The sequence below is a fragment of the Sorex araneus genome, chromosome 2 (assembly GCF_027595985.1).
Source record: "Sorex araneus isolate mSorAra2 chromosome 2, mSorAra2.pri, whole genome shotgun sequence".
Lineage (NCBI taxonomy): Eukaryota > Metazoa > Chordata > Mammalia > Eulipotyphla > Soricidae > Sorex > Sorex araneus.
Window position 1 is genome coordinate 294,024,400 of NC_073303.1, and position 14,956 is coordinate 294,039,355.

Sequence of the window (14,956 nt, forward strand, 5' to 3'; positions counted from 1 at the left end):
CATGTATGGGAGAATGGACGTACTAGTCATTTGTTCAACAAGCCCGCCCCTGTTGATTTTTGGCTTTGGGGCCGCACCCAGCGATGCTCAGGGGTTAGTCTTGGCTCTGCACTCAGGGATCCCTCTTGGCGGTGCTCAGGGGATTATTTGGGGTGGTGGGGATTGAACTGGATTTGGCTGTCTGCAGGGCAAGCGCCCTCCTTGTTAATAGGAGAGCTTTGAGTGAAAGCCATTCCTCGGGATTTTGGAAAATAAAATCATAAGGAAAGGGGGTAGATTATTTAGTAAAGTTTTCAAGTAAATGAACTCATGTTGAATGTCAGAGAGAGAGAGAGAGAGAGAGAGGACACAGTGGGTAAGGCAACTTGCCTTGCATGTGGCCAGTTTGGGTTCACTGCGCACAATTCCTGCCCTTAGCCACTTAGCCAGGAGTGGACCAAACCAAACCAAAGCAAACAACAGAACGCTTATTGTGAAGGAAGGCTTTTGGGTGTCCTCCAAACCTGGCAAAAGGGGTGGGAATTGATTAAATGTGACTAGTGGTTCGTCCCCCACCCCCAAACGTGTGGGTAGGAATTTGGAGGGTCATGAAATGTAGATCCTGTGACCTTGGGAAGTGGTGAATACATTGATGGAGGCATTTGTGCCAGTGTTTTTGTTTTCTTTTTTTCTTTTTGGGTCACACCTGGTGATGCTCAGGGGTTACTCCTGGCTCTGCACTCAGGAATCACCCCTGGCGGTGCTCAGGGGACCATATGGGATGCTGGGAATCGAAGCCAGGTTGGTTCAAATGCCCTACCCGCTGTGCTATTGCTCCAGCCTCATGTGCCAGTGTTGAAGTCAGATGTACAATTTCATAAACAAACAGTTGGCTGGAAGGATACAATTTTAGCTGCAAGGTCTCAGAGCCTTTTACTCTCAACCTGCTAAGTTTGTTGTTTCACATTATGCCCTACTCAACAACTTGTATCACTTGTCATTCCATTGCTCATCCATTTGCTCGAGTGGGCACCAGTAATGTCTCCATTCATCTTTGTTGCATACTAGTGTAGCCCAATGGCATCTGCTCGCTATTCAACAACAATAAAATCAAAACTTTAAGAATGGCATATGAGAGGCTAGAGCTATAATACGGTAGGTAAGGTGCTTTCCTTGTACATAGATAACCCCGGGTCGATTCCCAGCATCCCATATGGTCCCTAGAGCACTGCCAGGAGTAATTCCTGAGTGTGGAGCCAGGAATAACCTATTGAACATTGCTGGATGTGCTCCTTCCCCCCCCACCCCAAAAGGCATATGACTTGACATTTGTTCAAAGATGTTTATAGACAAGAAGCACATAAAAAAATGCTAGCAACACTAGTCATTAGAGAAATGCAAATCAAAACTTCAATCAGATAACATCTGACATTCTTTTGGATGGTTTAGTTTCTTTTTTTTATACAAAAACTAAAAAATTACAAGGGTTAGCAAGGATGTGGAAAAGTAACTTTGTGCACTGTTGGCCAGAATGTGAAATGGAACAACCACTGAGGAAATAAGTGGTTGGGAAGCTATCATTATGTAGCAATAGATTATAGGTATCATATTAATAGAATTATCATATGACCCAGCAATTCTACTTCTGGATGTGCTCCCCAAAATAAGAGAACGTAGGAATTCAAACAGATGTATACGTCTTTTTGTGGGTGTGTTTCTCCAGTCATGCTCAGAATAGTGGAAGCTGTTCTTATTCCATCACTGCTGCCACTACACTTGGAGGTGCGGGCCCAGGCTGACAGTGTGGGGGTCGAGTCTGGGCCTTATTTATGCAAGTCATGTGCTTTCTGCCTTCTTGAGTTATCTCTTCAGACCCCCCAAATTATTAATAATTATTCTTATCTTCGATATGCAAAACAGTAACAACAAGTCTCACAATGGAGATGTTACTGGTGTCCGCTCGAGCAAATCAATGAGCAACGGACGACAGTGCTACAGTGCTACAGTGCTATTGTTATCTTATTTGGGGGCTCACACCAGGCAGGGCTTGGAGGCTACTTCTAGTTCTGTGCTTAGGAGTGTCCCCTGGCATTGCCCCATGTGGTGCCAGGGAACCAGGGCTGGACACATGTACTATCTCTCCAGTCCCTCATACAGATATAAGCATAGGACACCTGAGTGGAAACCACCCAGCACCCATTGATGGATGAATTGTCAAGTGAAATCTATAGCTGCGATGGTATATTGTTTAGTCTTTAAAAGGAAAGAAATTCTGTCAAATGCTGCAATACTCATGACTCTTGAGGATATTGTGTGAAGTGAAATAAACAAGTCCAAAATGACAAATATTGTATTTGTATGTTTATATGTGGTGTGGATGAGAGAATCAAATTGTGGTTTTCAAAGGGTAGGAAATGGAGGCCCTGTGGTTCTCCAGCTTATTGGGTACAGAAATTTCAGTCTTGGGCCAGAAAGCTAGTCTGATCTAGATTAGTTCAGATTCCTTAGTGTCTCTCTGCCTGGATTCCCACAGCTTTATATTTTAAGTTGTGTGTGTGTGTGTGTGTGTGTGTGTGTGTGTGTGTGTGTGTGTAGCGGTTTGGGGCCATATGTATGTTTAGGAGTGTTAGAAACTTCTTCCAGGCAGTGCTGAGAGGCCAGAAAATTTAGGGTACAAACCTAGGCTTCCTGCTTGCAAAGTCTGAACTCAGCTCTCTGCGCCCCTCTGTCTTTGAAAGGGAATATTACTACTCCTTTCCTTATAAGGTTGCAGGCTGATTAAGGGACACAATATATGAGAAGCCAGAACATGTTTGACATATTGTGGATACAGTATAAGTATGAGCTACTAATATAATGGAACAGGGGCCACACTTGGCAGTGCTCAGGGCTTACCCCTGGCTCTGTGCTTAGGCATCATTCTTGGCAGGATCCAGGGGACCATGTGGGAGTGTGGGGGTTTAACTTTGTACAGACACATGAACTGTGTGCATCCTAACGCTGTACTATCTTTCCAGCCCCATGATGTTGTTGTTATTATTTTTTTCCGTGCACCTTAATTTTTACTAAGTTGGGGAGGGAAAACAAATGTAACTATTTCCAATGATTTCATAATAATCCATATGTGATATACGACCAAGGAGGGGCTTCCAAATGATGCTCAGGAGGCTGGGAGCCCTTCCTGGTGATTCTCTCTCTCTCTCTCTCTCTCTCTCTCTTTTTTTTTTTGGCTTTTTGGGTCACACCCAACGATGCACAGGGGTTACTCCTGGCTCCGCACTCAGGAATTACTCCTGGCAGTGCTGGGGGACCATATGAAATGCTGGGAATTGAACCCGGATTCGGCCGAATGCAAGGCAAACGCCCTACCCGCTGTGCTATCACTCCAGCCCCTCCCGGTGATTCTCTGTCAACCATGGTGGGGGTTCGATGTGAGGAACAGAGAATGCATAGTCAGTGATGGAGCAGGGGTTAGTCACCTGCAAGGCATGTATGAGCCTTAAGTCCCATGCTGTCTCTTTAGCACCTATCTATCCCACTGTTATTTTTGCCATTTTCCAGTTGATAAACATTTTTGTTTGTTTTTTTTTGTTTGCTATTATAAAGACTGCCAGGTTGGAGCAATAGTACAGCAGGTAGGGCATTTGCCTTGCACGCGGCTGACCCGAGTTCAATCCCTGGCATCCCATACGGTCCCTCAAGTACTGCCAAGAGTAATTCCTGAGTGCAGAGTCAGGAGTAACCCCTGAGCATCGCTGGGTGTGACCCAAAACGCAGAAGAAAAGAATGCCACGGGGGCTTGGATGTTCAAGTTGTAAGAGCACATGCAAAGTTGAGAGTTTGATCCTGGCATCCCATACAACCTTGCCTTTACCTCTGGCACAGCCAGAAATGGCCCCCGACAACTGACAGCTACATGCTGTGAAAGCATCTTTCTATCTCTATTTTTATAACTACAGCTTATTTCTTAGCATTCATTCTTCTTCTTCCTTTTTTCGGGGGGGGGGGTGTCACACCTGGTGATGCTCAGAACTTACTCCTGGCTCTGCACTCAGGAATCACTCCTGTTGGTGCTCGGAGGACCATATGGGATGCCAGGGAACGAACCTGGGTCAGCTGCATAGAGGGCAAATGCTCTACCCATCCCCCTCCTGTACTGTCACTCCAGCCCCCCTTAGCATTCACTTTAAGAAAAGGAAAGAGACTGTTTCAGATTGGGTACAAGTCCCATGGTGGGGGGATATGCCACTGAGCTCCCTGGGGGCCTTGGAGGCGTAATTGCTCGGGGGCTTTATTGCTTAACTACTTTCCTTGGAAGCTGCCACTTTGCTCCTACGGAGGAGAGTGTCCCATGAGCCATAGCTTCACTAGCAGACAGGCTGACTCCGGTTAAGACTTTCTAACAACCCACAGAGGGAAAGTGCAGTTTTATTTTGCATTTCTCTCTCTCTCTTTTTTTTTCTTTTTTGCTTTTTGGGTCACACCTGGCGATGCACAGGGGTTACTCCTGGCTCTGCACTCAGGAATCACCCCTGGCGGTGCTCAGGGGACCATATGGGATGCTGGGAATCGAACCAGGGTCGGCCGTGTGCAAGGCAAACGCCCTACCCGCTGTGCTATTGCTCCAACCCCGCATTTCTCTTTTTTTGAGTGAACCGTTTATAATTCTTTGGCTAACAATCAGTTCTGATTCTTTTTTTTTTTTTTTGGGCGGGGAGGATGGGGAGGTGATTGGGGTCACACCCACTTGGAGGCCTTCTGAGTTACTCCTGGCTCTGTGCTCAGGAGTGACCCCTAAAGGTGCTCAGGGGATCTTAGGCCACGTCAGAAATTCAAACTTGGTCAGCTGCACACAAGGTAAGCACCCTACCTCCTGAATTATCTCACCAGCCTGTTGGGGTTTTTTTTGTAGGTAAAGGAATTAGCTGTGAGATTTCAAAACGAAATTGTGAAGCAGTCAGCATGAAAGGTAAGCTCTGGGAAGGCTGCAGCTGTTTTTGCTCACTGCTACTGAGGAAGTACTTGACCCATGGCAGATGCTCAATGAATATTGGTTGAATGAACAATTGGTTGTTGCTACTGAGTGTGTGAGAGTCTCAATACCTTTTGACAAATCATTTTGGGTTCTCTCAGATAGCTGCTTAAGTGGTTTTCATTTAGTTTTTCAATTTTGGCAAAAATACATATAGTATAACATTTAGCATCTTACTCATGTTTAGTGTATGGCTTACTTAGCACTGTAGCACTGTCGCACTGAAGCACTGTCGTCCCGTTGTTCGTTGATTTGCTCGAGTGGGCACCAGTAATGTCTCCATTGTGAGACTTGTTGTTACTGTTTTTGGCATATTGAATACGCCATGGGTAGCTTGCCAGGCTCTGCTGTTCGGGCGGGATATTCTCAGTAGCTTGCCAGGCTCTCCGAGAGGGGTGGAGGAATCAAACCCGGGTCGGCTGCATGCAAGGCAAACGCCCTACCCGCTGCACTATTGCTCCAGCCCATATGGCTTCCGTAGTAGTGTTAAGTACAGTTCAGTTACTGTGCTACCATCATTACCAGCCAGTTCCAGGACTCTTTATTTGGAAAATCTGACGTTCGGTGCCCGTCAAACAACGCCCTGTAAGACACATAGCAAGCTGGTAACAGTGGTGGTCCAGAGACAACGTAATGGGAAAACCGATCCATATGACTGAGTTGTGTGTTTTAGGGAGGGACACGTTTTGAGGTATTTAGAAGAGGGAGGCCGTGGCATATAACTTTTTTTTTTCCATATTGGGCCAGACTGTTAGTATAGTGGATAGCACACAGGCAACCTGGATTCGATCCCTGGCATCTCCTATGGTCCCCCCAGGCCCTACCAAGAGTGATTCCTGAGCACAGAGCCAGGAGTAAGCCCTGAACACTTCTGGGTGTGGCCCCCAAACAACCAACCAACAAATTGATTTTATAACAAATCCACTAAAACTTAAAGCAATGGCAAATGAAATTATCAGAAAGCAAATCAATAAAAGTCAACTTATGATGATTGATGAGTGATTTTAACCAATATGAATAAGACATTAATTTATTATTGAAAATGCACAAAAATCCCTTAGCAAGCTAGGATTAAACATACTTTTCTTAGTGAGTGCCGTACTCAATGCTACATAATGGGAAGTTTCTCCCGTTCTTTAGAGAAACTCTTTTATTTTTATTATTATAGTTTTTGCTTTTGGGTCACACCTGGCAATGCTCAGGGGTTACTCCTGGCTCTGCACTCAGGAATTACTCCTGGCAGTGCTCGGGGGACCATATGGGATGCTGGGAATCGAACCCGAGTCGGCTGCGTGCAAGGCAAACGCCCTACCCGGTGTGCTATCGCTCCAGCCCCTAGAGAAGCTCTTTTAACACTTCTTGCAAAACTGGTTTCAAGGCTGTGAATTCCCTAAGCTGCTGCCTGTCCATGAAGCTCTTTATCAATCCCTTAACTATAAATGAGAATCTAGCTGGATAGAGCATTCCTGGTGAGATGCTCATTTTGTTGAGTTTTTATACTATATCTCTCCAGACTCTTCTGGCTTGTAGAGTTTCATTGATAGAGCTACTGTACGTCTCGTGGGATTTCCTTTGTATGTAAGTGCCTTTTTAAAAAAATTTTGCTGCTTTTAATATTTTGTCTCTGTGCCATCATTTCTTTGAACGTGTTGAACATCATCATAGTGCCACTAAAAACATTGTCTGAGGATTTACTGCTGTTGTTCAGGTCTTCCGTGATACTATTTTTGTTCCTTGAGCTTGGCAGTTTTCTACGTGTTTCTCCCATTGTGTTTCTAGTGTTCGTGCTGTGATGGGGGTGAGTCCTTTTGTTAGACCCCTTGGAAGATGCTGAGGGATTAGGCTGCTCTCTGTCTTCACCAAATGACAGGAAGAAGAACTATGAGTAGTGTGTAATTTGTAGAGTAGATCTGTCACATGGTGGCCTGGTGGAGCAGCAAGCCGAAGGTCAGGAGCTTCGGGGTGGGCCAGGTACAGAGCTGCGGGGGTCCTCGCTGGAAGGGAGGAGCTCTGCCTCCTGTTCTGTGTTAGGCTGAGGGACAGCAGGAGGCAGGCCTCACCTGGAATGGTGCCACAGCAAGCAGAAGATCTGTACCATTTCCCCTCCCCTCCCCTCCCCTTCCTGCCCCACCCCTCCCTTTTGTGTTCTCTTCGGTTCTCTTCTGTCTTGTTTCTTTTTGGGTCACACCAAGTGATGCTCAGGGGTTACTCCTGGCTCTGCACTCAGGAATCATTCCTGGCAGTGCTCATGGAACTCATGGACAGTGCTCATGGACATTCAATAATAATGTCTTATTTATATTGGTTAAAATCACTTATCAATATGGGATGCTGGGGATCGAACCTGGGTTGATCACCTGTTGATCAAGTGTCTTACCTGCTGTACTATTCTTCCTACCCTGCGCCTTATTTTCTGTATTTATCTCTCAATGAACATTTGAGTTGTTTCCATGTGTTGGGACCTCCCTAGCAGTGCTGGGGGGCACCAGCGCTGCATCTGGCAGGCAAGGGAAGCCCCGTGGTGCTGGGGACGGAGCCCAGAGTGCTGAGCAGACTGGATTCTGGCCCTCAGAGCCAGCTCCCAGCCCTGCTTGTACATCATGCTGCGGTGAATAAAGCGCTATGAAAATGGGGGCAGAAACCTGCTGGAGTCCTGCTTTCATTTATTTTGGGGTACATATCCAGAAGCGGAATTGGTGAATCTATTTTATTTTATTTTTTTATTTTTTTTGGGGGGACACACTCATCAGTGCTCAGTGCTACCCTCCTGACAGGGCTCGGGGACTCTATAGGATGCCCAGGATTGAACATGGGTCAGCCACGTGCAAGGATTTGCCCACCCCGCTGTATTATCTCTCTGGCTGCCTGGTTGCTGGATCTTATGAGAATCCTGTGTCTCATACTTGGGGCCCAGCATGCTCTGCTCAGAGATTGTACCACTTCATGTTCCTACTCTGGTGTGGAAAGGTTCTGACCTCTCTAGTTTTCAAGATTCTCATTAGCTCATGTTAATCACAGAGTTCAAAAACTAGTTTTATGGGCTGTGTGGATAGCTCAGGGACTGACTGGAACACATGTGCTCCAGCCCCTTGTGCCATCTCCCTGACCCTCTTTATTTTTATTTATTTATTTATTTATTTTTTGCTTTTTAGGTCACACCCGGAAATGCTCAGGGGTTACTCCTGGCTCATGCACTCAGGAATCACTCCTGGCGGTGCTCAGGGGACCATATGGGATGCTGGGAATCGAACCCGGGTCGGCTGCGTGCAAGGCAAATGCCCTACCCGGTGTGCTATCGCTCCGGCCCCGACCCTCTTTATTTTCTTTTTTGTTCTTAGGCCACACCCAGCGGTGCTCAGGGTTTACTCCTGGCTCTGTGCTTGGGGGTCTCCTGGTGCTGCTCAGGGGACCCTGTGCAGTGCTTGGGATCAAACCCAAGTGGTCTGCATACAAGGCAAGTGCCTTACCTGTCACACAATCTCTCCAGCCCTCTCTTCACCCTACCCTCTTGTCACTTGTTTGCTTTTTAGCGACACTCAGAGGGGCTCAGGGGCTGCTCCTGGCTCAGGACCTGAGTGTCACTCCTAGAGGTGCTGGGGGCTGGGGTCTGTGGTGTGTCAGGGATTGGATCCAAGTCTCTTATATGTGAAACAGGTGCTCCAACTCTCTGGGCTATTCCGTGGCTCTTAGCCTTCTTAAAACGTTAACACTTTCCGGGGCTGGAGCGATAGCACAGCGGGTAGGGCGTTTGCCTTGCACGCGGCCGACCCGGGTTCGATTCCCAGCATCCCATATGGTCCCCTGAGCACCACCAGGGGTAATTCCTGAGTGCAGAGCCAGGATTAACCCCTGTGCATTGCCAGGTGTGACCCAAAAAGCAAAAAACAAACAAACAAACAAAAAAAAAGTTAACACTTTCCTTCTCTCCGTATGTAGCCTGTAAAGATGTAAGATTCATGGTATGCCAGGTCCCTGGTAGCTCTTAATATTCATAAGAGCTGGCTTTCCCTAGGCATTGCCGCACTAGTCAGGTTCTGTGGTTGTATGCACTCAATGAACAGACTTCTCATCTCCCATCCCCCCAGGGGACTCTGGAGGTCACACCCACAAACTGCCTGGTGTGGGGGGGCTACTTAAGCTCCTTAAAGGCCATGATACAGAAAAATGCAAAAGATCTCACTGCAGAGATCTCTCCAGACCCTAATTATCTAAAATTTTAGAATTCCAGGAGCATGTGGCTGCTCTTGTGGCTGAGCAGCATCTTATGCTATTTGTAACAAGCAATACAGAAGAGAGTATGGGGGAAATTGTCTGTTATAGAGGCAGGGGGAAGGGGGGGAAGGGAGGAATACTGGGGTTCTTCGTGGTGGAAGATGTGCACTGGTGGAGGGTTGAGTGATCGATCATTGTTTGACTGAAACTCGAACAGGAAGGCTTTGTAACTATCACACGGTGGTTAAAAAAATAATAGGGTCTGGAGCGATAGTACAGCGGGTAGGGCATTTGCCTTGAATGCAGCTGACCCGGATTCGATTCCCAGCATCCCATATGGTCCCCTGAGCACCGCTTGGAGTAATTCCTGAGTGAAGAGCCAGGAGTAACCCCTGTGCATCTCCGGGTGTGACCCAAAAAGCAAAAAAAAAAAAAATAGTAATAATAAAAAAATAATAAAATAAAATTAACATTCTGAATAAAAAATTTAAAAAATGCCCAATTCAGTCAGCCTAAATAATGGCTGAATAAATAGCAGTACTCCTACATTAGAAGATAAATAAATAAATGAGCGGACTTGAGCACTTTGAGGGTAAATTTCAGGACTTTTGTACCTCTCAGTTTAGCTCTCTTCTAACTCCTACTTACTGAGTGTGTGGCTCTCTCTTTTCTAGTTGCTTTTGGGTCTGAAATCATTGTTCAAAGTTGCATTTTTCTAAATCTAAATGTGGGATCGGGGGCCCAGGAAACAGCTCAAAGGGCTAAAGCACATCTTTGCATGCAGGAGGCCGGGTTCACTGCCCAGTACCGTATGGTCTCCCAAGCACTGCAGAGTGAGATCCCTAACACGGAGCTGGAAAAGCTCGTGCTGGGTGTCGCCTCCCTCCCAAACCAGCTAACCAGAAACATGCAAGGGGAGAGCCAAGAGCTTCTTACTGTTCATGTCCTGGCTTGTGACAAGGAATAGAGTTCTGAGTTCTCTCTTGTTTTCTATACGTTTTTCCCCTACTTCTGGGAGTCTTCACTATCACCTCCAGAGAAGATTGTTGTAGCAAAAGTACAGCAGTTCTGTTTTCCAGACAGAGTTGGTGGGAAATTTTATTTTATGTTGCTTTTGGGCCACATCCTGCTATGCTCAGGACTTACTCCTAGCCCTGTGCTCAGGAGTTACTACTGGCTGTGCTTGAGAGGCCATTTGTGGTGCCCAGCATAGAACATGGGTTGACTTTATACAAGGCAAGTGCCCTACCAGCTGTGTTCTACTAACTCTCTAGCCCCAAGGTGGGTGGTGGGGAAGTGTGTGTGTGTGGGGGAGGGGAGTAGTGTGTTGTGTGTGTATTTTGTATACATTTTTGCCACACTTGGAGGTGCTCAGAGCTTACTCCTGGCTCTGTGCTCAGTGTCACTCCTGGTGGGGCTCTGGTGACCATATAGGGTGCCAGGGATCAGACCAGAGTTGACTGTATACAAGCACCATCCCTGTGTACTCCAGCCCCAAGGGGGAAGCATTTTAAGAACTTTTTTTTCTTTTTGAGTCACATCAAGAGATGCTCAGGGGTTACTCCTTGCTTTGCACTCAGGAATTACTCCTGGCGGTGCTCGGGGGACCATATGGGATGACGGCCATAGAATCCGGGTTAGCCGTGTGCAAGGCAAACGCCCTACCCACCGGTGCTATCGCTCCGGCCCCAAGAATTTTTCTCATAGCTCTGTTGACACAGGCTGGGCTTAGTCAAAAGCAATTTTACTCAAAATTCAACTTTACTTAAAAGAAAGGAAAAGAAAGAAAAAAAGAAAGTACGGTCATTGGTCCTTGTTTCAATCCCTTGGGCGACTTGGCTCTGAGATGCTGGAAGGTAGCTGGCGGAATTAGACAACATCGCCCTCTAGAGGTCACTGCTGCACTCTGCATCAATCTGCACAGGGTACTTTTCTACTCTAGGTTTTTTGGGGGCTGAGGCTGAAGCCCAGGGTGGGGGTAGGGTGGAGGTGGGACAGGAGTTGAGCCTCACCCGCTGTGCTCAGGAATCACTCCTGGCATTGCTTTGGGGACCATAAGCAGTACTGGGGATAAAACCGGGGTCAGCTGTTTGGAGGGCCTCTGCAGCCCTTCCACGCAGGGTATCCTTCAATAAAGAGTATTCCAGAAGTGTAAAGTAAGAGTCCAACCCTATCCAGGGTGTGCGTGCTACTCAGGAGTCCTGTGGGAATTAAGCGTACCTGATGACTTTGAGAACTGGCTGTGCGATGACCAGGCAGCTTGAAGAGAGTCTGATAGTCCTGCGTGGGGTTGGGCGGGAGAGCGGATAGGGTTGCCGGCTCAGCATTGCCAAGAGAATGGCTGAGAGGAGCAGCCATCACAGTGGCGTTTCAAATACAGGTGGAGAAGAGATTCTAGGAACTGTGGCAACTTAAATATGTCTTCCCAGAGAAAGACCTTTCAAAAACCAGCACCATACAAATACATTTTCAGGTAAACGAAAATGGAGGCATTTGATCAACAGGTACCTTTACTAGGGACTGGAGAGACAGTACAGAGGGCAAGGTGCTTGCTTGTGTGGCAGGCTCAGATCCAATCATCCCCAGTCCAGCATATGAGCACTGCCAGGAGTAAGCCCTGGGTGCAACCGGATGTGGCCCCCAAGCATGCCTTTTTAAGTACATTTCCCTCAGTACTCAGTAGTTCCAGTAAATAAATGAACAAGGGTACAGAAGGCTTTGTATGTCACAAGTAACCCAATTGGTTGACTAGAGTTCTATCAGTTACTTCATTTCTATTGATCTTTTCTCCGTAGAATTCTTGCATTGTTATTTTTTGTTTTTTCTGGGCTACACTAGCAATGCTCAGGGATTATTCCTAGCTCTGCACTCAGAAATTGCTTTTGGGGGCTGGAGTGATAGCACAGTGGGTAGGGCGTTTGCCTTGCACGCAACCGACTCAGGTTCAATTCCCAGCATCCCATATGGTCCCCTGGGCACCGCCAAGGAGTAATTCCTGAGTGCAGAACCAGGAGTAACCCCTGTGCATTGCCGGGTGTGACCCAAAAAGCAAAAAAAAAAAAATTGCTCCTGGCGACACATGGGGAACCACGTGGAATGCCGAGGATCTAACTGCATTCTTCGATGCAACCTTTGGGTCCTGGGCTGGGGAGATAGTACCTGCTGTACTATCTCTGCAGCCCCATATGCTCTATAGAATTGGATAAGACCCATTGTTTTCAATGCTTATGAAATATTGGTGAACATTAAATGGATGTAAAGCAATTCCCATGTGGTTTCAAGAAATTGATGTCTTATAGACCCCTCTCATTTTTTTTTCTTTTTGGGTCACACCCGGCGATTCACAGGGTTTACTCCTGGCTCTGTATTCAGGAATTACTCCTGGCGGTTCTCAGGAGACCATATGGGATGCTGGGATTCGAACCCGGGTCAGTTGTGTGCAAGGCAAACGCCCTGCCCGCTGTGCTATCACTCCAGCCCCTAGACCCCTCTCATTAAAAGCATGGTCTGGGGTCCAGAGAGATAGTACAATGGGTAGGGAGTAGGGTGCTTGCCTTGTATGTGGCTGACTTGGGTTCCATCAGGCATCCCCAAGCACTCTCAGGGTGATCCCTGAGCACAGAGCCAGGAGTAAGCCGCAAGCATTGCCGAGTATGGTCCAAGAAACAAACAAAAAAAGCATGGTCCAGTTCTGGGAAGACACGTTTCGCATACTGGAGGCCTGGGTGAAATCCTTGGCATCACCGTGGTCCTCCAAGCACCACTGGTAGAGACCCCAAGGCACCCACTCAGGAGTAGGCTCTGAGCATTGCCCGGTGTGGCCCCAAACAATCAAACTGACAAACAAAACCCGAAAGCATTTTCCACAGAGAAGCAACAACACTTAAAGCTTGTAATAAATGAAGCAGCTCATACATTTTTTGGGGGGGGTCATGGCCAGTGTTGCTTGGAGGGTTACTCCCTGTTCTGTGCTCAGGGGTCACTCCTGGCACCTGTACTCAGAGGGGGTTGGCTGCCTGCAAGGCAAGTGCCTTAACCTGTACTATTTGTTTGGTCCCTTAACTTAGTTTTACTTATTGGCTTTACCGAAATATAGTTTATGTACCATGTAGTTCACAGAAAGTGTACGATTCAACATTCCTATTTTATTTTCAGAGCTATACAGTCATCACTACAACTTAATTTTGGCATGTTTTTATTGTTTCATAAAGAAACCTTGTACTAGGACACTGAAAAGAGAGTCCAAGGCAGGGTTAAGATGCTGCCTTGACTGACCTCAGTTCAATTCCTAGCATACCACTTGGTCCCCAGTACACACACACACACACACACACACACACACACACTGAGACCTTGTCCTCATTATCAGTCACCACTTCCCCCAGCCCATGCCATCTCCTCTCCCTGCATGAGGGAGTACTCCTGGTGGAATTTGAGGAACCGTATGAAGTCTGAGGATAGAACCAGGGTTGGCCATATGCAAGGCAAGTGCCTTAGCCCTTGTGCCATATCTCTGACCCAAACATACAGTTTTATTCATCATATTGTGCAGCAAGTATGTATACAGAACTGAAACTACCCCATGGATTTAAATAAGATGCCTTTGAGCTTTAACACATCAAGGAGGCCATAAATAAGGTATGACAGCCAGGAGGTGACTATGCCAATCAGCACAATTGCTTGTCAATTTCCTTCTCTTTGTCATTGTGGTCACTGTCACTAGTGTCCCAGAGTCACATGCTTTGTGGCCATGCTTGCACATTTGCGGTTGTGGTCCTCAACCTGCGGTGGCACACATGTGGCTACAGTGTTTGCACACACTGGGTTGTGGTGCTGCTGGGATCTTGCTTTGTGTTTCTTCACATAATTGTCACATTCTGTTTATTTTTCAGTCCCCGAACTGGTTAAAAAACCTTTGCTTGTGTAATTGTGGCATAGTATAGTTCAGTTTGTCATGCTGTTTATAAGGTAAGTGGAACAGGGGCCAGAGAGATAGAACAGGGATTAAGGCACTTGTCTTGCAGAGGGCATATCCTGTTTCTATACCCAGTATACTGGCTATCCCCCCTGAGTGTAGCTGGATGTGGTCCAAAAACCAACCAACCAACCAATAAATAGAAAACCTCCAAACAAAGCAAAAGCAAATAAGGAATAAAGCAAAATGAGTATGTTGAAAAATTAGTATAAAATAATAGAACAAAGGTGACTAAAAGGATCTAGGAGTAAGATATATGCTAAAATGCTTACAAGACCTTTCAGACACCACATTGTCGGTTAAGGGCTCTTTTTTTTTCTTTTCTTTTTGGGTCACACCAGACGATGCACAGGGGTTACTCTTGGCTCTACATTCAGAAATTACTCCTGGCTGTGCTCAGGGGACCACATGGGATGCTGGGAACCGAATCCGGGTTGGCCGCGTGCAAGGCAAAAGCTCTACCCGCTGTGATATCGCTCCAGCCCCGAAAGGCTCATTCTTTCTAATATCTTTTTTGTTTGTTTGGGGGCCATATCTGGATAAGCTCAGGTCTTATTATTACTGACTCTGCACTCAGAAATTATTTGTGATGGTGCTTTGGGGACCATATGGAATGCTGGGGATTGAACCTGGGTTGGCTGCATACAAGGCAAATGCTCTACTTGCTGCACTATCACTCCAAACTCCTATTATCTTATTTTGGAAGGGCCATATAAGATGCCAGGGATCAAACACCGGTCAGTTATGTAGAGTACCCT